We start from the raw sequence: 21,993 nt of genomic DNA on the forward strand, positions 1-21,993 counted from the left end.
GGATTGTTTTAAGTTGGAAGGGATACTACCTGAGGAAAAAGATGCATTTATAAGTTTGCAAATGAAGGGCGACAGGTCTCTGGCTGCGTCCTTGATTATGTGTGCAGGGCAGATGTCGCCTTTGCAGTTTGAGGGTTTGAGAGAAAGTATAATTTTCTCGACCTCCAGGATGGTAGTTTTAGAGAAGGAGAATGAATTAGTGTGTGTGCTTGGTAAAGCATTAGGCGGAGGTGTGGGAGGGTTGGTGAGGTTTAAGGAGTCTTTTTTTAGTTGAATTTTGTTTTGTAGGGTGTTTATTTTATTTGCTAGAGCATGTTGGATGTCTGCGCACCAAGTCTGGTCCTTGGTGCAGGTGTCGGGTGTGGCAATGGGTGACTCAAGTTCCTTCAATATGGAGAAGAGCTCCTTCATGCTTGAGTTGGAATTAGAAATGCGATTGTTGTAGGAGTTCCGTTTAGCTAAACAGATTTCAGCTTTGTATTGACGAGAAATCGTATCAAGAATGGCTTTCTTTTCACTGGAAGGGCATAGTTTCCAGGCAGATTCACATTTTCTCTTTTTTAGACAGAGGGCTTTGAGTTCAGGTGTGTACCATTTATTTAAATGGGTTTTGGGCTTGCTGGTGCGAAGATTAAGTGGGGCAATTTTGTCCATGGTAGTTAACATCATTTTATTATATACGTGAACTAGTGTGTTGGGATCTAGATTGTCTGGCAATGCGTTTAGCGTTGGGAGGATGGCTGGGATGATTCTTTCTATTGTTATATTTTTCCTATTTCTTGTTAGGCAGGGTGGTGCCAGTGACACAGTTGTGGTAGGTGGTCTGGAGGTCAGTAGGTTAAATGAGACCAGGGAATGGTCAGTCCAAGGTAGTGGTGTGGTAGAGGAGATGACCGCTGAGCAATTAGCATCGGCAACCCAGTCTAGAGTTCTTCCCTTCAGGTGAGTGGGTAGGTTGACTTTTTGTGAGAGTCCGAGTGATGAAATAGTATTGGCTATGGTGGAGGCATGCATGTCTGCTGGATCGTTAAACCCTAGGTTGAAGTCACCTAGTAGCAGTTGTGAGGTGGTTTTCGCATTGTTGGATAGTAGGCTATGCAAATCTTCCTCGAAGGTCCCAAGCGGACCAGGTGGTCTGTAGACCAGGTGGATGGTGAGGGATTGGGTGTTATTTATAGGGAGTTTGGCAGTGAGGGATTTGCACAATAGCAGGGTTTGAGTCAGGGCTAATCTGAGAGCTAGACTTTCTTTGGATATGATAGCGATGCCGCTGCCACGGTTGCCCACCCGGTCCTGCCTGGATATGGTATAGCCATCTGGGATGGCCAACATTAGAGCCGGGCCTGCTGCATTGTGTAACCAAGTTTCAGTTAGCGCAATAAAGTCTAATTTGTCTTTAATGATTAGGTCTGCTATATCAAGGGCATGTGCGACCAGTTATCTTGTATTAAGGAGAGCTCCTTTATAGGAATGTTCATCCGTTTTTACCGAGATGTTTGTATGAGAGATTGGTTTGGACTTAGTTATAGGGATGTTGGGACCTTTGGTGGTAGGTGGGGCAGGCTGGTGGTTTAGGGCCATGGGTTTTCTAGTATGGTGGCCTTTGGATTCGTATTTGGAGTCAGAAAGGAGCCTTCGGGGCAGCTCATATAGTTTAGAGAGTCTAGCGCGAAGTTTGTTGTTTCTTTCGGTGGTGGGGCAAGGCCAGGAGGCAAGGGTTGTTGGTCCTAACCTGCGATGATACCTTGGGCAAGAAGGGTCAGAATAGTGGCTTGCTATGTAGGAATCATTAGGAGGACTGGTGCCTAGCTGAAAGGGGGAGGCTCCTGAGTCGGTATCCTGAGTGGGAATATCAGGGGATGCGAGCGTGGCCATCGCACAGAAGGTGAGTAATACAGTTAGCATTTTCTGCAAATCAGCGCTGACGTGTGAGCAGAGCGGGAATAGCAGTGTGGATGCAATCTAGGAGATAGGGTATAGGCAGGACTGATAGGGTAGGGTGACAGTCTAAGTGTCCAACTGCAAGTCAGTGGAGTTCAGAGGTGCAGTAATAGCTAAATTCAATGCGCAGTAGCATGACGGATCCGATCACGGGGGTACTGTAGTACAGTAATAAAGCAGGGGATAATGCAATTCAGTGGTATGGCAGTTAGGGCACAGGGATACTGCAGTACAGTGAAATGGCAGTTCAGACCAGGGGATAATGCAATTCAGTGATATGGCAATTCAATAACATGGCTGTTCAGAGCAGGGCAAAATGTAATACAATCATGTGCAATTCAATTCAGGGCAGAGTGCAGATCAATAATGTGGCCGCTGTTTCAGAACAGGGTGAAATGCGGTTCAAAACAGGGTGAAGTGCATTTCAAATCAGGGGGAAAAGCATTTCAAATCAGGGTGAAATGCAGTTTAATCACGTGCAATTCAAGTCAGAGCAGGGTAACACAAATGCAGTATGTAGATAAGCAGTGGTACCTAGGTTCAGAATCAGGCATATGGCACAAATGTAGTATACAGGTCACTAGCATTAAGGAACAGTTATAATGCTCACAGGTTGGCAGGTAGGTAAGGAGTTAGGTGAAGCAGACTGGGCGTGCCGGATGGATCAAGGTACAGGGACAGGGCAAAATCATTCAGTGGCAATAATAATAGATATATTATAAGCAATCAGATTTGTTAGATTACCTTTCGAGTCATTAGTACATCACTCAAACAGCTATGCAGTTGGGTGCAGCGAGCGGCGCTGGGGTGAGCAGGTGGGACGTTAGGCCCAAGTTCATAGATAGTCACGTGAGAGCATCTGCTAACAGCTGCGTAGTCGTGAGTGATCACGGCCTGAGTGTCTGGGGCTGCCCGGTGACCCAGAGCAGCCCCCAACATATGGGCCTATGATCAGTGATCTTAATGATACATATGGTGTTCCATTCTTGTATGAAATGTATATCACATTATAGTTGTGACGTGCGAGACACGGTGCGCGCATGCGCGAGCCTCGTTCGGGCGACGCGCATGCGCAGTTGAGTAAAGTGCGCCCGTGCCGGCAGTTACGGCCGGGACGCGAAACGGCCAACACCGTGTCCCGCGTGTTCCTGTATGAATGTGCGCAGGAGTGCATGCAGGCCTGCCCGAGGCACGGGCGGCCACACAACATCGTGGCGACGAGGCGGGACGCCAGCGGGGCGCAGAGTGAATGATTTCATTTTCACAACGCTGCACCGCGGTATGTTACGAACCCGGCGCGAACACTACGGAGGTGTTTTCACGCTTCGTAGACAGCAGTAGCGGCCTGGAAAGGTGCTTGTGCGCTGCTGTGTACCTGAAAAGCCTATCACAACCAAATTTTTGGAAACCCTGCAGTCTTCACCAAACAGGAGGACTGTACCTCAACTAGCCGCCACCACCCAGGGGCTGCTGGTGCAACATTCAGGCAACTCGGAGGTTCAAGGACCGCGCAGTGTTTCAAGATACGTCCAATAGTCATCCAAGGCAGGTTTGCGGCCTCGAACCCACCACGAGGTGCCTGTGCGACCTGTGAACATGGCAGAGAGCGACGGCGAACAAGAGGCAGCGAGAGTGGTGGTAAGGAGGCAACAAGGGGTGTTACTTCCCATGCAAGAGTTCGATACGATGGGCCCCCCTTCCAAACTAGGCCCGAGGTGGCTGTTGTGGATCAAGAAATTAGACATGTACTTTACTGCCACGGGGGAGACCGATGACGACGCAAAGAGAGCCACCCTTTTGTACTCAGCGGGCATGGACGTATTACGCATCTACGAGTCCCTGAATCTACAGGTGACAACCTATGACGCCGTCAAAGCTGCTCTTGAGAACTACTTTATCCCGTTATCCAATGTGGACTACGAGAGGTTCCTGTTCTGCGGTGAAAAGCAGCGGGAAGAGGAGTCACTCGACCAGTTTTGCGCTCGCCTGCGTCAAATGGCTCCAACCTGTCGGTGGGACAATGAGGAATCCATGGTTCGAAACCAGGTCATCCAAGGCTGTGGCTCTGGCAAGTTACGCAGGCAGGTTTTGAGGGAGCCGGGTTGGACTCTACAACAAATCTTGGACAGTGGCAGGACGCATGAGCTGGCAGAGTCAAGGGCTGCCAAAATGGATGCCGCAGTGCGCCCGGGTAAAGTGGAGGAGGCTTTTGCAATTGGCAAACAGGGGGCGTCAAAGGCTAAGTGGGTCCAGAGGCGCCAGGACACGGGGTCCGTGCAAGGGGCGTCATCTGTGTGCCAGTACTGTGGATATGACCTTCCACACTCCGAAGAGTGTCCGGCCAAGTCGAGAACATGCGGCAGGTGCAACAGTCCTGGTCATTATGCACGGATGTGTCATGCTCCTGCCCCGGTGACCATGCAGAGGGGCCCCGCCAGGGTGTTCGGCGGAAGTGCAAGGAGACAGAGGAGCGTTGCCGCACTAGAGCAGGAAATGCAGAGGCTCAACTTGGCAGAGGAAGAGGAGGAAAAGGAGGTCTTCTTCATTTCAAGTTTGGCCACGGGTGCGAGGAAGAAGAGGCAACCGAAGTGTGTTGTGGACATTCAAGGGGTGCCGACACAAGTACTGGTAGACACGGGAGCCTCGGTGTGTGTACTGGCGTCTGACCACTACCAGTCCATACCGGGCCCACTGGCGCTGGACGTTTCAACGGCGAAAATATTCACGTTCGGAGGAGATACACCGCTACCCATCAAGGGCGTCTTCGTGGCACCGGTGTCCAGAGGAGGCAAGACCATCAAAGCTTGTTTTTTTGTCACAGACGTGAGCCCTCACTCTCTACTCAGTTGTGCAGCTTCTGAGGCCCTGGACCTGGTGCATTTCGCATGGGAGGTTTATCAAGTCGACATAGAGCAGTTACTGGGCAAGTTCCCAGGCATTTTCGAAGGCGTGGGGAAACTGAAGGCTCCTCCGGTATGGCTGCACATAGATGACACCGTCAGGCCTATGGCACTCAAGCATCGTAGAATCCTGTTCCACCTCAGGGAAAAGGTCGAAGAGGAGCTTCGGTCGCTGGTGAAGATGGACATCATTGAGAGGGTGGAAGGCCCTACGCCCTGGGTCTCACCCATTGTGGTAGCCCCCAAGCTGAAGCAGCCTGGAGCGGTGCGGATATGTGTAGATATGCGGCTTCCCAACGCCGCTATCAAGAGGGAGAGACACATAACACCCACTCTGGATGACTTTATAGGCGAACTGCAAGGCGTAAGAGTATTCTCAAACCTAGACTTGCGAGCGGGCTACCATCAGCTTGAACTCCACCCAGACTCCAGATTCATTACGACGTTCACGACGCATGAAGGCCTGTACCAGTTTAAGCTTCGGCACCGGTGTCCAGAGGAGGCAAGACCATCAAAGCTCGTTTTTTTGTCACAGACGTGAGCCCTCACTCTCTACTCAGTTGTGCAGCTTCTGAGGCCCTCGACCTGGTGCATTTCGCATGGGAGGTTTATCAAGTCGACATAGAGCAGTTACTGGGCAAGTTCCCAGGCATTTTCGAAGGCGTGGGGAAACTGAAGGCTCCTCCGGTACGGCTGCACATAGATGACACCGTCAGGCCTACGGCGCTCAAGCATCGTAGAATCCCGTACCACCTCAGGGAAAAGGTCGAAGAGGAGCTTCGGTCGCTGGTGAAGATGGACATCATTGAGAGGGTGGAAGGCCCTACGCCCTGGGTCTCACCCATTGTGGTATCCCCCAAGCCGAAGCAGCCCGGAGCGGTGTGGATATGTGTAGATATGCGGCTCCCCAACGCTGCCATCAATAGGGAGAGACACATAACACCCACTCTGGATGACATTATAGGCGAACTGCGAGGCGCAAGAGTATTCTCAAAGCTAGATTTGCGAGCGGGCTACCATCAGCTTGAACTCCACCCAGACTCCAGATTCATTACGACGTTCACGACGCATGAAGGCCTGTACCAGTTTAAGCGCTTGAGCTGCGGCATTTCCTCAGCTGCCGAAGTCTTCCAGAACACCATCAGGGGGCGCTGGCAGGCCTAAAAGGTGTTTTGAACATGAGTGATGACATTCTAGTTTTCGCAGAATCTGAATCAGAACACATGAAGAGGCTGGAGTGCACACTAAAGAGGTTGGATGATTTGGGACTCACCTTACATCGCGAAAAGTGTGAATTTTTCAAGGACAGGATCGGCTTCTTCGGATTCATCTTCCATGCCAGTGGGGTGTCTCCAGATCCGGCAAAGATTAAGGACATTTGTGAGGCCGACGCGCCCCTATCCCCTACCGAGGTGAGGAGTTTCTTGGGGATGGTCAATTACTGTGGGCGCTTCATCAGAGGGTTGGCCTCCCTGTCGGAACCTCTCAGGGCGTTGACCTGGAATGATGCCGTGTGGACTTGGGAGAGGGAGGAGCAAGAGGCCTTTCAGCGCCTCAAGAATGCCCTGTCGGATGATGACACCAGGGCGTATTTTAACCCATCAGTTGAGTCAGAAATGGTTGTAGATGCGAGTCCTGTGGGTGTTGGTGCAGTGCTACTACAGCCGGACAAAAGAGGGGAAATGAGACCCATCGCGTACGCGAGCAAGGCGCTCTCTGACACTGAAAGGCGCTACTCGCAAATTGAAAGAGAAGCTCTAGCCATTCTGTGGGGCTGTCGCCACTTTCGGCTATACATTCTGGGCAAGCCCGTGGTGGTCGTGACTGACCATAAGCCGTTACTGCCCATCCTGGCGGGAGTATCGTCTAAGCCACCTCCCAGAATCGAGCGGTGGATGCTGGCCCTGATGGAGTATGGGGTGAGGCTCGTGTACAGGCCAGGCACCAACAACCCGGCGGACTATCTGTCGCGCCACCCCAACAAGGGGAGTGGGGACCTGAACGAGGAAGTGTCGGAATGCCAAGGACTACTCTGCCACGTCGTGGAAGGGGCATTGCCAGTGGCGCTATCGAGACTCACCATCGCAACTGAGTCATGCAAGGATGAGGTGTTCCACATCATCAAGGCGGAGGTGAGGAGTGGTGACTGGAAAGCTGTGCTAAGGGACAACTCCAGGCGGCAGCTAGAAGCCCAGAAAGACCTATACCTCAAAGACAGAGGCATTCACCACCGGAGGGTATCCCCTCTGTGGCCTCGCGCCAATGGGGAGGCCGAAAGGTTAATGCGCACTTTGAACAAAGTGCTAAGAATTTCCGCTCATGGAGGGGAGGACCTTCCCAAGAAGCTAGTTGAATTCTTAAGAGAGTACAGAACCACCCCACACCAGTCCACGGGGGTAGCCCCCGCTGAAGCGCTGTTCGGACGCTGCCCCAGAGGCATGATACCGGAGATCGAGGGCCGCGGGCCAGGCGTCATTGACAACGAGAAGGTCAGAGAGGATCGCATGGCACGGAACCAGCGAGAAAGTGAAAGAAGGGGTCTACAGGACAAAGAGGTACGCGTGGGAGATGCGGTGCTGGTCCGTAACTGCCACCCCGAGGGCAAGTTATCATTGCGCTATGAACCCCACCCGTGGAGAGTCACACATGTAAAAAGGACCATGGTGACGGCAGCCTGTGCCCGTGGCACAGTCACTCGCAACAAGTCCTTCTTTAAGCGGGTCGACACGTCAGCGGATACGAGTGAGCCGAGCGAGAGCAGGGTTTCCGAGGAAACCCCGGAGGGTCGAATGGAGGACATCCAGAGGGAGCCTGGTCCAGCCGAGGATGGCCTCCGTGGAGCCGTGCCAGAGATGTCCAGGTACCCGATGAGAAGGGGTCGCCGACCGCCCTCATACCTCAAGGACTATGTCTTGGACTCGGGAGACTGAGCCGGGGTGTGTGAAGTCGTTTCTCTGGGAGTAACAAAATGTTGGGGGGGGGTGTTCCAAGTTTGGGCTGTTATTTTCACTTATGTTGGGTTTGGGTTTTCGTTAAAGAAAAAAAGGGATGTGACGTGCAAGTCACGGTGCGCGCATGCGCGAGCCTCGTTCAGGCGACGCGCATGCGCAGTTGAATAAAGTGCGCCCGTGCCGGCAGTTACGGCCGGGACGCGAAACGGCCAACACCGTGTCCCGCGTGTTCCTGTGTGAATGTGCACAGAGTGCATGCAGGCCTGCCGAGGCACGGGCGGCCACACAACAATAGTGATATGTGACCATAATGTTTGAAGTGTACTTATGAACAATGCTATGTGATGCCAGTTCCTGTTTTGTGAAGGGGTGAAAGGTTGTGTTCCATCGCTTCCCAGGATGTCACTTCAAGGTGGGGTGAAATGGGCAAGGGTCGTCTCTCCCGGTACTTCTGGCTTTTTGGTGAAATATTCTTTTCAACTCAATTGAGGAGCAGTAACAGCGACTTCTTGTTACGTGGCGATTGGGGCTTCACGTGTGTACGTCGGTTGTTGGGAAATTTCATATTTCTTTAAGCTGATCAAATATTGTATTAATCATCGTAAAATGTGTTTTACTGATTGCAAAAACCTTCCAGTAGGGAAACTTTTTGAGGCGGTGCATTACTTGGGTCTTTGTACGGGCCAGAGAGAGCAGCCTTCCCCAACTGCTTCCTAGACAAACGCTGCCTGGCAGAACCGCGCCCGCGGCCGGATTCTGTGTCAGAAAGCCTAGTTAACAGGGAGGGAGGCTGTACAACTCTTCAGTCCAGGGTGCTCCATTGTGTCACGATGCTTGATTGGATCACTGACGGGGATCCGATAATACGTTATTTTTAATTGGCTGCTGGTCTCTGCGGGGAGGGCACATAGTCAGAGTTAATGTTTAAACGTGTATCGTATACATGCAGCAATTTTAAATATATTAATACAGCTAAAGCACCTAAACACATGCTGGTGCCGAAGTATTACTCAATGAAAGCAAAATAAAGACGATGGGTGGGATATGGGCGAAACCCACATAGTCGGAGGCCAAGACGAGTGCTACCAAATAATGTAGAAAACACCATATGAAACAAAACGGAAACGGCGTAATTGCACGTACAGTCGTAACGACCCAGCTGCTGGTTCACGGAGGAGGTAGCGTGGCCGAGCGGTCTAAGGCGCTGGATTTAGGCTCCAGTCTCTCTGGAGGCGTGGGTTCGAATCCCACCGCTGCCAACTTTTTTAAATCTATCAATTCGATGTTGCTTAAATAAATGAAGTTTAAAGTAACAAACCGGGCTCCACAAAAACAAGTAATATATACTTTTTAAAGTTACTTGTTAAAATCACGATCAAACACCTACCGCAAGCTTGTATGTACGTTTTTTGTACTGGCAGCTTTTTTTTAAAAATTATCATAAAAGTACTTTGTTGAGCTGACACGGTCGTAAAGAACTTTCGAGTAAAGAAATCGGCGAAACATTGATACTGGGCAAGTGGCTGCACCGTTTACAAAAGTGAAACGGACAATGTAACTTTTAATTCGTTCCATTGCTCAGACGACATGGTGTTTGAAGCATTTTGAAGTGCACAAGTGTGTTTTAAAGCAAACGTCAGAAAAAGGACCGAAAGAGTGTACAGGCAGGTGAACAACGAACGGAAGTTTCCACTGGATTTTTAAAAAAATGGGATTAAAAAACCGACTCTGGTGGGACTCGAACCCACAACCTTTGAATGTCTTCACATCACTAGAAGTCCAATGCGCTATCCATTGCGCCACAGAGCCGCTGAAAATATATGGGAGTGTAAGATTATTTAACGCCAGAACATAAACCGGCAGTTCAAATGATGACATGACGAGGAAGGTTAAAAGATCATAAAATGTGATGAGCAGTGGTATAACTGATTGAGAGCGTTGCGAGATCTGTTTTGAGAGCTTTAATCTCAATTTTACAGAAATCTGTTCCTGGACGTACGTTAAATGCTTGCATTGTATGTATTTGCTTGTACTACTATGGGTGTGTGTCTTTTATATTTTGCACTAGTACTGCACGGTGCGATCAAAAGTAATCATTTGCGGGTGAACCTGTTATCTAATTAATTCCTTCTCAGTCCAACCTATGATACACGGGGTTGCGTATGGTTCGTCATGCCATGCTGCGCTTTTATGTGGAGCATGAGCATGACATTTCAAAAGTGTAATTGGCTCAGACCGTGGGCTGTAAAATCAAGGCTTAAACCATATTGCACAATAAACTGGGCTATGATCTGAAGGCCACTGTACAGAATGTTAAAAAGGAGGATAGTTTTAATAGAATACATGCAGGAATTTCTATGCAAAGTCGCTTCTCTGCTGGCTAATGTTGGAGTGAGGTTCTTCTGCAAAGTGAGTAGAGCAGTGCTGGGGGAAGGGTGGCATGTTATATCTCCCAAAGGAATTGATGAGGACAAACGTTTTAGACATCATGAAAGACATGATGTAATGACTAAAGTTCCTGGTTCACTTTTCTAACATTCTGAAACTTTCCAAGTGGTTTCACTAATAGACTACATGTGTGCAGTCTGCCATCTACTGGCTAAATATATTACTGCTAGCACCTGCATGGAGAAGAGTTTGTAATGCAGATGTGCGCCTATCATCCGTTATGAGGCCTTAACTATAAAAGCAACGTGAGCCACCTTGCTGCCAGCTTTTTTGCTGTGGATTTGAAAGGTTTTCCTGGTGCTAGTTGGTTTAGGCCCTCAGTGATCCAGGCGTTGAGTATGTTTTCTGCTAAGTCTGTGGTCATTCTGTTCAGCTCAGTGGTGTTCGATTGCATTGATTCCAGCAGATTTGTTAAGAATTCCAAGTCAAGACTCTTCCAGTTTCTTTTCCTAGTGGTGTGCAGTATTGTGTTTCCAGGTGACAAAAAGGTTTGACGTTTGATGTAGAATGGCATTAGGTAGTGGTCACTCCATATCATTGGTGTTGGTGGAGCAGAGTCCTTTTCTAGCTGAACACACCGAAACCAGAAGAAAATGCATTTGATAAAAATAAACCAATGGAGGATATGGACAAAGGTTCTCACCCTACAGCCATGGAAAGCCCCCAAAAACATGATGGCATATATCTTAGCCACATGACTTATCAGCACCCAAAGAAAAGTAGGGGGATAGAATGTCTAGCACATCAGCATCCTCAACGCACAAAGGGTGTTTTCTCTGTGTGGACTTCACACTAAGGAAGGTAGATCCAGCCTTTAAGGGTAGACTCAAACAGACCGTAAGAAGTGCCGGCCGCATGGAGAATGTAATAGTCAGTGTGGGCATCTTAGAAGGAGAATTCCCACTAGGCCAGGATGTGCCAAAATGTTCCCCTGTGACTCTGGGTGAGAAAGGGTCTGGATCCCCTGAGGTGACCCCGATTCCCAGGAGTACTCAGGTCTTTTTGGAACACGTCTTCATTAATGGGAATAAAGCTCCTGTACTGCGTGATGCAGGTGCTTGGGTCACCACTGCCATGCTAAAGTGGATGCAAGAGTGACAGACAATTCCATGTCATGACAGGCTTGCAAGGGGTTTTGATGGCTTCAACGAATGCCCATTGTCAATGGTAGAATTTAGCTGTTTAGTCGAAACCTCTCAGCGGTGTGTGTCAATAAGACTCAAATCCAGTAGACTGTAAGGCAATAACCTTTCTGATCCTTAGATAATCATGTCAGATCAAACTCTAAGGAAGCAGCCAGAGAAGCAGCAATTGAGGACATGGGCTTAGAAGCTCTTCGTGCTTGAGAGTGTGAAAGACTGTAGTCCCCGGTAGTGCCTACACCAGTTCCTAAGACCACTTGCGCACCTGCAGGCGAGGGCTCAGTCGCCACTGATGTGACTACTGAGGTGACATAGGATTCAGTTATCTTAGTGTTACTTAGTGGCATACAATGAGAATCTGAGATGGAAGACCTGATGGAAGACCTGTTAGCTACAGACCTGAGGTGGCTGCTAGAACGTAGTAAACTGTCCTCAACTTGAAGCCTAAGTCAGGCTGACTTTTGCAAGGTGCAACGGGACTGCCCCACTGCAACAGGTGTACAAAAGCAGGCAGTGGAACAGTCTTGGGGTTTGGCCTGGGTTGTACAAGGTCTTCTGGGAGAATGGTCTCCGATAGAGTGAGCCTACGAATTCTGGGGCAGAGGGTGATCAGAGATTGGTTGTTCCTTAATGTCACAGAAATTTCCTTTTACACTGGGCTCACAACACTCCTTTGGAAGGTCACTTTGGAGTGACCAAGACAGCTGACAGCTTGTCTGTCCCTTTTTACTGATCTTAGATGGGCATAAAAATCAAGCAATGCATCCTGCACTGTCACGCATGCCAAGCTTCTGGTAAGCCAGGCAGGGCGACAAAGGCCCCCTTAATTTCACTACCAATGGTTGGCTGTCCTTTAGAGGGAATAGGGATGCACATTGTGTGTTCTTTGGATCCCCAAAACACCTCAGGGAACCAGTACATTTTGATAGCGGTAGGCCATGCCACCTGCTGTACCCTGAAGCAGTCCCTTTGAGGAGTATCAAAGCCCCTGTGAAGGCGAAGGCTCTGATAGGAATATTACCTTGTGTGGTGTTCCTCAAAGATATCATGTCTGACAGAAGCTTCAACTTCTTGTCTGCATATTTGAAGGCACTTTGGGAGGAGTGTGGAGTGACTTATACATTTTGTACAACTTTCCACCTCCAAACCATTGGGCTTGTTGAAAGGTGTAACAAGACCCTAAAATGCATTATAGGTGGTATAGAAGAACACATGAAGGCAAAGTGGCAAATTTTCCTACCATGCCTGCTCTTTGCGTACAGAGAGGTGCTACAGAATGGACTAGGGTTCAGCCCCTTTGAGCTTCTGTTTGGCGTTCCTGTTAGGTGTCCTCTAATTCGGGTGCATCAAGGATGGGAGGGTAGCCTCCAAAGTGCTTCCTATAGCATAGTGGATTATGTACGCTTGCTAAGACACAGAATGGCCCACTACATGGAACAGTCTACAAAGTATATAAAGGCTACACAGGAGTTGATGAAACACTTGCATAACCAGAAGTCCATTGTGAGAGGATATACTCCAGGACAGATTGTCTGGTTTATGGAACCTGTCAAGTCCTGTGCACATCAGGGTCAGTGGAATGGACCCTACGTGGATCTTTAGAAGTGATACAAAGGCCCCTCAGCAGATGCATACAGTCTTTCACATCAACCGGCTGAAATCTAATTACAGCACGGATGACTTGATGTTGGGTTTAGTAACTGATGGGGAGTCTGAAGGCACCAATTGTAGGAAGGCAAGTGGCTGCTGGGACAGTTTGCAGGTCTGTTCTCACTGACTCTAGGACATGCTGGTTTGTCCATGACATAGACACAGGAGACAGTACATTGTTGAACAGCAGAACTACTCATCAGATATCTGACAAGGTGAGGGATACCATAAAGTAGAACATCTCCAAGCCGTTGGATCTCAGGGTTATTGCGCCTTCCTATAGCCCATGGGCTAGCCCTGCAGTGCTGTTTGTTGAAAAGTTCAGCAATTGGAAAACTGAAGTCTTCTTTTGTGTGGACTGTAGGGAACTACATTCTGTGAACAAGACAAATGAACAACCCTTACCTTGTGCAGATTTACCCTTTGACAAGCTAGGCCTTACTAAGTACATTAGTACTTCAAAGCAAAAGAGAGTTCAGCATTTTCCACATCAGAGGGTCGCTATGTGTTCACTATTATGTTCTTTACAGTAAAAAAAATGCCCCTGCGGGGACATGGTTTAGCAGCCTTGCTAGATGGAGGAAGTTATTTAGCACTCCTCATAAGTGGATTAACAAATCCTTGTTCTACCTTTAAAAAACAAGGTTGATACCGTTGAGGAAAGCGAATGATATTACCCTGAGCCCGCCTGCGTGCATTGAAACTTAATGAAGGTCAAGGTATGAGCAAAGGCTGGTAGGACAGCCAATGGCAGGGTTTAGGGGCCTGAAGAGGTGGAGAACTAGTCAACCCAAATGCCAAGTTGGGAGGTGCTGAACAGACAGCCCACCAGGGTGCATTCAGAGCTGGTTTTTGGATTATGGCCCAATGTGGTGAGGACTAGGGAGATGGTCTTCTTTTGTGAGTGAATGCACCCATCCTAGTTATGGGCTATATAACCTTTCCCATGCTCCTTAGTGAAATCTTGGCAGCAAGTGGCTATCTTACTTGAGGGCAAAAACAATTTAAACCTATGGCTAACAGCCTATGAAAGTTGGCTAATTGGAACTGGCATGAACGACAGGCAAATACATAGAGCTGGCTCCCTGACAGCAATGAACGTGGGGAGGCTCAGCGCTGCCTGCTAGGTCAGGAAAGGTTGATGTGTTCAGATGTTTGGTTTGGTTGGGCATTTATATAGCGCTACAAACCCTCAGGTATCTGAGCGCTGCTTATTTCCCATGTGTGTGGTGCTCATTTATCGACCTTGGAAGGATGAAAGGCTGAGTTTGGTCCTGCCGGGATTCGAACCTGCATCAGCAGGCTCTGCACGGATGTCAAAGGGATGTTGAACTTATGTTGAAAAAACATTACACTTTGACCTTTTCAGCTGCTCTTTTGCAAGTGAACTAATTGAGTTTGTGCCTTAGGTGGGGAATATATATATATATATATACATATATATATATATATATATATATATATATATATATATATATATATATATATATATATATATTTACAGGGCCTGCAGTACCTGTTGGCATACTGTAACTACATTAGTGGTTAGAAGATGTTTTGTTTTGTCATATAACAATTCAGATAGTGTATTCAAAGTGTTTTGCAATTTTGCAATGAAGGGTGTTTTTGAAGTAGTTAGATACCTGTTGGTGTATTCTAACTAGATTAACTTTGCAAAGTGTTCTTGCAGTATTATGGATGCAATTAGATACCTGCTGGGGTATTCTAACTGTTGTGCTACAGTTTAGTGACTAAATTTGGGTTGAAGGAATATTAAGTAGACATTTGTTAAATTTGCTGGTAAGCTATGTTTTGGGGTACCAGAGGTATCGTTACATTCAAACCAACTACTTTTTATTTATCACATATGCAGTGTAGTGCCATGAAGTAGTTGTGGCACCAGTTTGGTATATTATACCTACTATTGTGAAGTTTTTTTTCTCCAAGAGATACTTGGTCGTGTGTTAAGCCTGTAAACTTATACCTACTGTTGTGAATGTTTTCTTTCCAAGAGATACTTGGTCGTATGTGAAGCCTGTAAGCTTACCGTTATTTTTGATACCATCTGCATTGTGCCTTACAAGCATTAGTATGACATATTGGCTATGTGAGTTTAATGGTATGGTGGAACCATTCAGATTCAACAATACAGATTGTCTGAATTGCAAAACCGGCATAATATGCCATGATATGTATTCTGAAGAAGCTGGTGAAATGGAATGGATTCACAATTTGGTATGCATACATATAGAAATTGTTCATTAGGGGTGTGTTCTTGTGAAACATGGTTGCAGACAGTGCATGTATTCTTTCCACGTGTATGAAATCTGGAAGATTTCATTTATAGGGATGTGTTTGGTTTCTAGTACTTTTAGTAAGTACATTAGGAATTCTTGTGGATCCTCCTGTTTGTTTAGGGTAAATTTTACAATTCCTGCACAGTAAACCAATTCTTGCCTTATACCCGAGATACTGTAAGTGTTGTCAGGATTATTTGTGGCATTTCTGTGAAGGTCAGGCATTTGCAAACACATCTGGTCTGAGACGTTTAAGTAAATGTTGTGAACAATTGGTGGCAATTGAAAGAGAAGATTCAGTGTCACATTATAACAATTTACCCCAGTTGTGTTTGTGAATTTAAATTGGCTAGAGAGTTATGTTTGTGGATCGTTGGATGGGCCTGCAGATCTTTCTGCAGGAGCTGATTGTTGGTTTTTGTTAGTGGTATTGCCGGGAAATCTGCTGTAGCTTCCGTTTCTATTATTTGTCTTTTAAAAGGTTTCTTTTTTTTGGTGCATATTTAGATGGGGGTGTATAGTGCCAATAGCCTGTTGTATTCCAGGATGCAAGGAATGTCAGCATTGACTTTGCATCAAAGTTATCTAGCAATAGACCCATGACTGTGCGCAGACGTGAAAGTGCTCCATAACTCATTCCTTCTTTAAAGACTATGCTGCCAATGTCAATCAATGCTTGATATAGAGTTAGACCTTGTGATTTGTGAATAGTGACAGCATATGCATGTGACAAAGAAAATTGCTATCTGCGTACGTACTTGTCTTTGAAAAGAAGGACATGTCCTATTGTTCAGCCATTTTGTTTAATCCCTGCAAGTTTGTCTAACTGGATATTGACAAACTGAATGTTGTTGACATCCGGATATGTATGGAAACCAACAACTGTTCCAATTGCTCCATTGACAATGCCTTGTTCTACGTCAAGGTTACGTTTTAGAATTACTCTGCAGTTTAGACACAAAGTTAATACTTTCTCCAGTCCAGCTGTGCTGGAGATACATTTTTCTAAGGTATTTAGTTGTGCTGTTGCTTGTTGACACATAGGAAGTGTCATGCCATGCACCTCTAGTTTGTCTGTGGAGCTGATATGCAGTAAAGGTTGCATTTAATTTTTCAACATTGTTTCATTGAATTGACAATAGCTTGCAAGCATTGGCATGAAGGAAATACATTTTAGATTTTGTTGTGTTAATTGTTCCATGACATCAGGAGCAGATGTGTTTTGCCCATATAGCGCATGGATTAGTCTACTATTTCAGATGGATTTTGCATCTTTAGTATTCAGCCCAGTTCTAATGCTTTTGAAAATGTTAGCATATGTGAGGTCTGCAGACTAGCGCATGTTTTGACTTAGTTCTTTGTAATGAAAATGTTACCAGAGATTTACATTTCCAATGCTGTTGAGAGCAGTACAGCATTCTTTGTGTCCTAATGTTTTTAAAATAGGTTGCCCTTTCACTGGCATCGACTGTAGGTGGTCTCCGATAACAATAACATGTTTTCCTCCAAACAGTTCCTCATAGTTGGTTTTTATGACTTCTTGCATTCTGAGAGGAATTAAAGCCAACATTAGGTTGGACACCATGCTTACTTCATTTATCAGGAGCACTTTCATTTGTTTTAGAATTCTGAGTACCTCAGTTGCAGCCTCTGCTGACCATTTGTAGTATTCTAATTTATTTTGGTGTTCTGCGGGGAGGAGTAGTAGTTGATATAAAGTGACATCACCTGTATTGTAAGCAGCTAAATCTGTGGGGGCTGTTAGTACAGCCGAAAGGTTGTTGTTTGTTAAGTTCTGTCGACATTTGCTGATTATTTCAATTAGGAATGTTCTGCTAGAACCAGCTTCACCAGTTACATACAGGACAAGAGGTTTATACATTTTGCATGTACAGGTTTTAATTTGATGTTCAAAACCATGCTCTATTTCTTGAGTGACTTCCAGATAAATGCTGAATTGTTAACCATTTAACTGAGATTCCAGAAACAACAAGTTTTGATAGCCATGGCTATTTCTTCATTTAGAATGTGTGGTTCTCCAAGTGGGTCTTCAGGAGTAGTACTTCTGTTTGGGTAGTATATGTCAAGTAAATTGTTTTTTAAAATGTCCTGGCTGTTGGGATCATTAAATGCTATGTTTTATATCTCTTGGTAGGAATTTGGTACTTTTTTTCAGGATGAGGCTGGTACAAGGTTCAGCCAAACAATGTGCTTAGATTTGCCATATAAGGCTGAACCTGTTAAATGGTCTGCAGCTTCGTAGGACCCGCATTCTCTATGAGAGATCATTTTTATACCAAAGCTGTACAATTTCTGTGATAGTGTTTTATCAGATGATATGTCATCCCATAGGTCCTTTAGCTCTGGTTTCTCTGTTTCCTTTGCTGAGATAGGCTGTGACATATCTTGCAACTGCAGTGGGATCTTGTGCAATGTATTGTATGTCTATGTTTGCATTCCACAAGAGAGCAGGGATTGCATTGCATTGATGTAGTTGGATGCTTCTACCCCTTCTAATGTTCTATGTATTTTTAGGGGATTTACCTTTTGCGCTGTGTCTTACGGAAGGCATCAAGCTATTTACTTGTCCTTTTTTGCACACTGGTCTAGAGAAGCCATAGTGATGTTTGGTATAGTATTTCCCTTTGGTTTTATATATACGTCGGCAGTATTTGTCACATTTATGTTTTTGGAAGCATAACACTTGTGTATGTGGGTCACTTTGTGTGGTTTCTGAAGGGATGCCACAGGTAATGTATTGTTCAATAAATTGTAAAACAGCAGCGTCCGAATCATGGGCAAATTTGGGAGCATCTTTTATCCACAAAAGCATGTGGATGTGTGGTGCTCCTCTTGATTGATATTCTTCTCTTCAAAAGAAGTGTTGCACAGAGAGGGCGCTAGAGGGCCATCCAAGATGGCCGCTTAAGTCTCAGCTCCCGTGCAGACCCGCATCAATCCTGCCTAATCCTGCGGTTCCTGGCTCTGCTGTGCCCCGGAACCCCTGTTCCTGAAGCGCTAGCTTCCTTAACAACACTCTCACGGAATCTGGAAGAAAATCGGCGCTCCCTGCCCGAAAATCGGCGCTCCCTGCCCGAAAATCGGCCCAGGCGGCCCGACCGCCGAACTACGCAGGGCCGGCCCACTCGACTCCACGCTCCCAGGGCCGGCCAGTCTATCTACATCGAGCACCTCCCACGCTGTCCACGGAGAGTGTGCCCAGGGAGAGGGAGAAAACCAGCAGCGGACCGAGGCGGCCCGTAGAACGCCCCCCCGGCTGGTGACGAACAATCGGGTGAGCCTGACCTTCCTCTCTCCCCCACATGCAGCGGAGACAACAGCCGGTGGACCGGACTGCCTCATCGCCTGCCCCCTCGGCTCCGGCAGCCGGCTTCCCAGCCGTGGACCGTGGAGCGTAGCCTCATCCCCCCGCTGAAGAAGGCGGTGAAGAACCAGAGGGAGCAGCAGCGACTCGAGGACATCTGAGCCCGGCCTCCTCCACCGAGCCCGTCCGGCGGTCGGTGCCCGATCAGGAGAAGCATTGAAGTGTGTGCCCAGTGCAAATCGAATACAGTTGGCGGCGTCCCAGGGCTGCCGGGAGGTAAGGAGGGGTGGAGAAACTGCGACTCTCCCCAGGAGCTACCCCGAGGGGTGGGGACCCGCTCCCCCAGCTAAACTTTCACAACAGTCCCCGCCAGTCAAGGATTGTCGTTCGGAGCCCGTGAGGTACCCTGTACTACTACACATGGGTAAGGGCATTAGACTATCCACCCCTCCCGCCTCCTGCGCTAGATCTACCCATCGGTGAACATCCTGGTCATCGATCAAAGGCACCCCTTGGGTGGGCACCCCTTGTCACACATCAGTCCTGTAACGAAGCTACTCGTGGAATCTGCGCCACCGGAGGAGGGCTCCATATACGACGAGAACAGACCCCCCGACCCCTCTCCTGTATCGCCGCTGATTCTTCGTTTCTTGGCCAAAGGTAGTCCCCAAGAGAGGTGAAAGGACACAGCAAGACCCCCCGCATTCCAATTTAAGCTGCCTCGATCCCGTAGCCGTGATGGGGAAATACGATAAATCACAGAGGAAGCTGAACTTCGATAGTGGCACGACCCCTGGGGCTCTACCCCCCCGAGAAGACCAAGCTTCCTTGTCTGTTTGCCCCCAACAGGAAGCAATCGAGGAGAACCCCTTTGAAATAAAAGAAATCCTTCTGGACCTGAAAGCTGGCATCGGCAGTTTGAGTAACAAAATGGACGGCCTAGCGTCCAAGGTCGATCTCCTACAACATCGCATGGACTCCCATGCCGAACGCATGAACGTGATGGAGCAAAGGGTGTCGGATCTCGATGACAGCTCGGCAACCCTAACCAACAGAGTCTCTCAGCTGGAAACACAGATGAAACTAACCACTGCCAAGTGTGAGGACCTAGAGGGTCGATCGAGGCGGAAAAACCTGCGGATAGTCGGAGTGAGAGAACAGCAAACGCAGGAGAAAATGGAAGACTTTGTGGAATCTCTATGCTCCACTCTATTTGGCCGGGAGGCCTTGTCCCAACTATTTATTATTGAGAGAGCCCATAGGATTCCCGCGACGAGACCAGCACCAGGCGCTCCTCCCAGGCCAATAATTGCAAGGGTGTTGAATTACAGGGATCGCGACGCCCTGCTCCGCCTCGCCAGGGAAAAGGGCGAGTTAAACTACGACGGGGACACAATCCACCTCTATCCCGATTTTTCCCCAGCAGTACAGCTACAAAGGAAAACATTTGCTAGTGTCAAACAGAGACTCCGCAACAACCAACTGCCGTATTCAATGCTCTATCCAGCACGCTTGAGAATCCAGCACGGGGGGAGGGTCCAGTTCTTCCAATCTCCAGACGAAGCAAACTTGTTCCTCGATCACCTAGGTCTCCCAGATCAGAACCAGGCTCGCCCTAGACCTCAAAGAGACAGGAACCCCAGGAATCCTCCTTAAAAGGCACTTCAAAGCTACGCATAAAATGCGGCACAGCAGCGCAGAGTAAACCAGTTCATTTACAGCAGTATGAGTCGGGGCAAGGCCACTTGGGAGGCCCCAGGTGCCCTCAGCACAGCTACTGTTCAAGTTACTGTTTGCCTACGTGGAGTCGATACATTCGAGGTGTGATTTAACGCCTCGGCATGGTGACTCCAATGGCTTTTTCGGTTTTGGGTTGGGTAATGCAGAAACTCCCGACGGGCCAGTTTGAGGTTGCCCGCCCAGGCGAGAGTTACGCCTCGGGCCTGTTGAGGTTAGCCCGCTGTTCGAGCCCCTCGATATTAAGGGGAAAGTTAAGCGCCACCGGATCGCGTCTGTCCGGCTCCTCGCCGGCTCCCTGCCCGCTGCCAGACCTGTCGCCGCACCGAGGCCCACAGCCCGGGAGCAGGGACCCCAACGAATGCTCAAATACCGCCAGACCCCCGCAACCCATGAAACCAGAAACGCGGCTCGTTATAAAATCTAAGTCGCCCCATTCACTGTTCTAACATGGAATATAAGAGGCGGCAACATTCCGGCTACATCCAGAAAAATTCTGCAATACCTAAGGCGTCACGAAGTGGACGTAGCACTGATCCAAGAGACTCATTTTGCTCAAGGGAAGGACCACCAGTGGGCCAAAAGCTGGGGCTGCCATAGATATTTTTCATCTTACTCCACATACTCGAGAGGAGTCGCTATCCTTATACACAGGCGGCTCAGCTTCCGGCTACTGCACACGGCAAGAGACGATGAAGGCAGAGCACTATTGGTGAGCGGCATTATCGCAGGTCAGAAAGTGACATTTGTTAATTCGTATGCACCGAATATAGACGGCCCCAACAACTTTGGCTGGGTGCTAACGCAGCTATCGACGCTCAACCCAGCAACAATCGTCTGGGGCGGAGACATGAACACGGCATTAGATCCTGTAAGGGACAGATTATCGACCACTCAACATCCGCCCTCCAAGGCCAGTCTCCAGATAAAAGAAATTTGTAGAGCATTTGATTTACAAGACTCGTGGAGAGTCTCCAATGGGGACAAGCGCGAATACACCTTTCACTCGACAGTCCACAATACAAGCTCCAGGATCGACTACTTCTTCACCTCAACAAACACCCCCCTATAATGCGTCCGGTGCTCCATCCACCCGAGAACACTCTCAGACCACTCACCAATCCTTCTTAAGCTCAAACCTGCCAACCCCGCTCCACCGCTACAGCGTTGGAGCTTTAAGCAGGGGTCACTAAGAGACGAGGTCTTTGCCTCCGAGCTAAGAGAGGAGATCGACGTGTTCCTGGAGGCCAACCTGGGGTCGGTCCCCTCAGCAGGCACAATCTGGGAATCCTTAAAATGCTTCATCAGAGGTGTCTGCCTCGCCAAAGAAAATGGCATTCTCAAACTTATTAGAAGCAAGCTTACAACCAGCGAACAAAAACCGAAGCAACTTGAGATCCAGAATCCGAACAAAACCAACCCTCAGTCAGCAGCCGCCATAAAAAGGAACTACAGAAATTCAACGCAACAGCGGAACGTGAGGTTAAGTTTCTATACCGCACCAGCCAAGTCCGTCAATATGGTGAGGGCCAAAAACCAGGAGCTCTACTGGCAAATCTAATCAGAGCCGACAACAAGCAGTCCCAAATAGAAAGGATCAGA

General features: G+C 48.0%; 2 non-coding genes across 2 annotated transcripts; one reads left to right on the top strand and one right to left on the bottom strand.

The window, feature by feature from the left end:
• The first annotated feature begins 8,969 nt into the window (after positions 1-8,969).
• Positions 8,970-9,051, top strand: TRNAL-UAG (transfer RNA leucine (anticodon UAG)). Its single transcript has one exon. It is a non-coding gene; the product is annotated as a tRNA-Leu (tRNA).
• A 464-nt stretch (positions 9,052-9,515) lies between these two features.
• TRNAR-UCU (transfer RNA arginine (anticodon UCU)) lies at positions 9,516-9,601 on the bottom strand. Its single transcript is given in 2 exon segments — positions 9,516-9,551; positions 9,565-9,601. It is a non-coding gene; the product is annotated as a tRNA-Arg (tRNA).
• Between the last annotated feature and the right edge of the window lie 12,392 nt (positions 9,602-21,993).

The sequence above is a fragment of the Ambystoma mexicanum genome, chromosome 1p, assembly GCF_040938575.1.
Source record: "Ambystoma mexicanum isolate Mex_15411 chromosome 1p, UKY_AmexF1_1, whole genome shotgun sequence".
NCBI lineage: Eukaryota > Metazoa > Chordata > Amphibia > Caudata > Ambystomatidae > Ambystoma > Ambystoma mexicanum.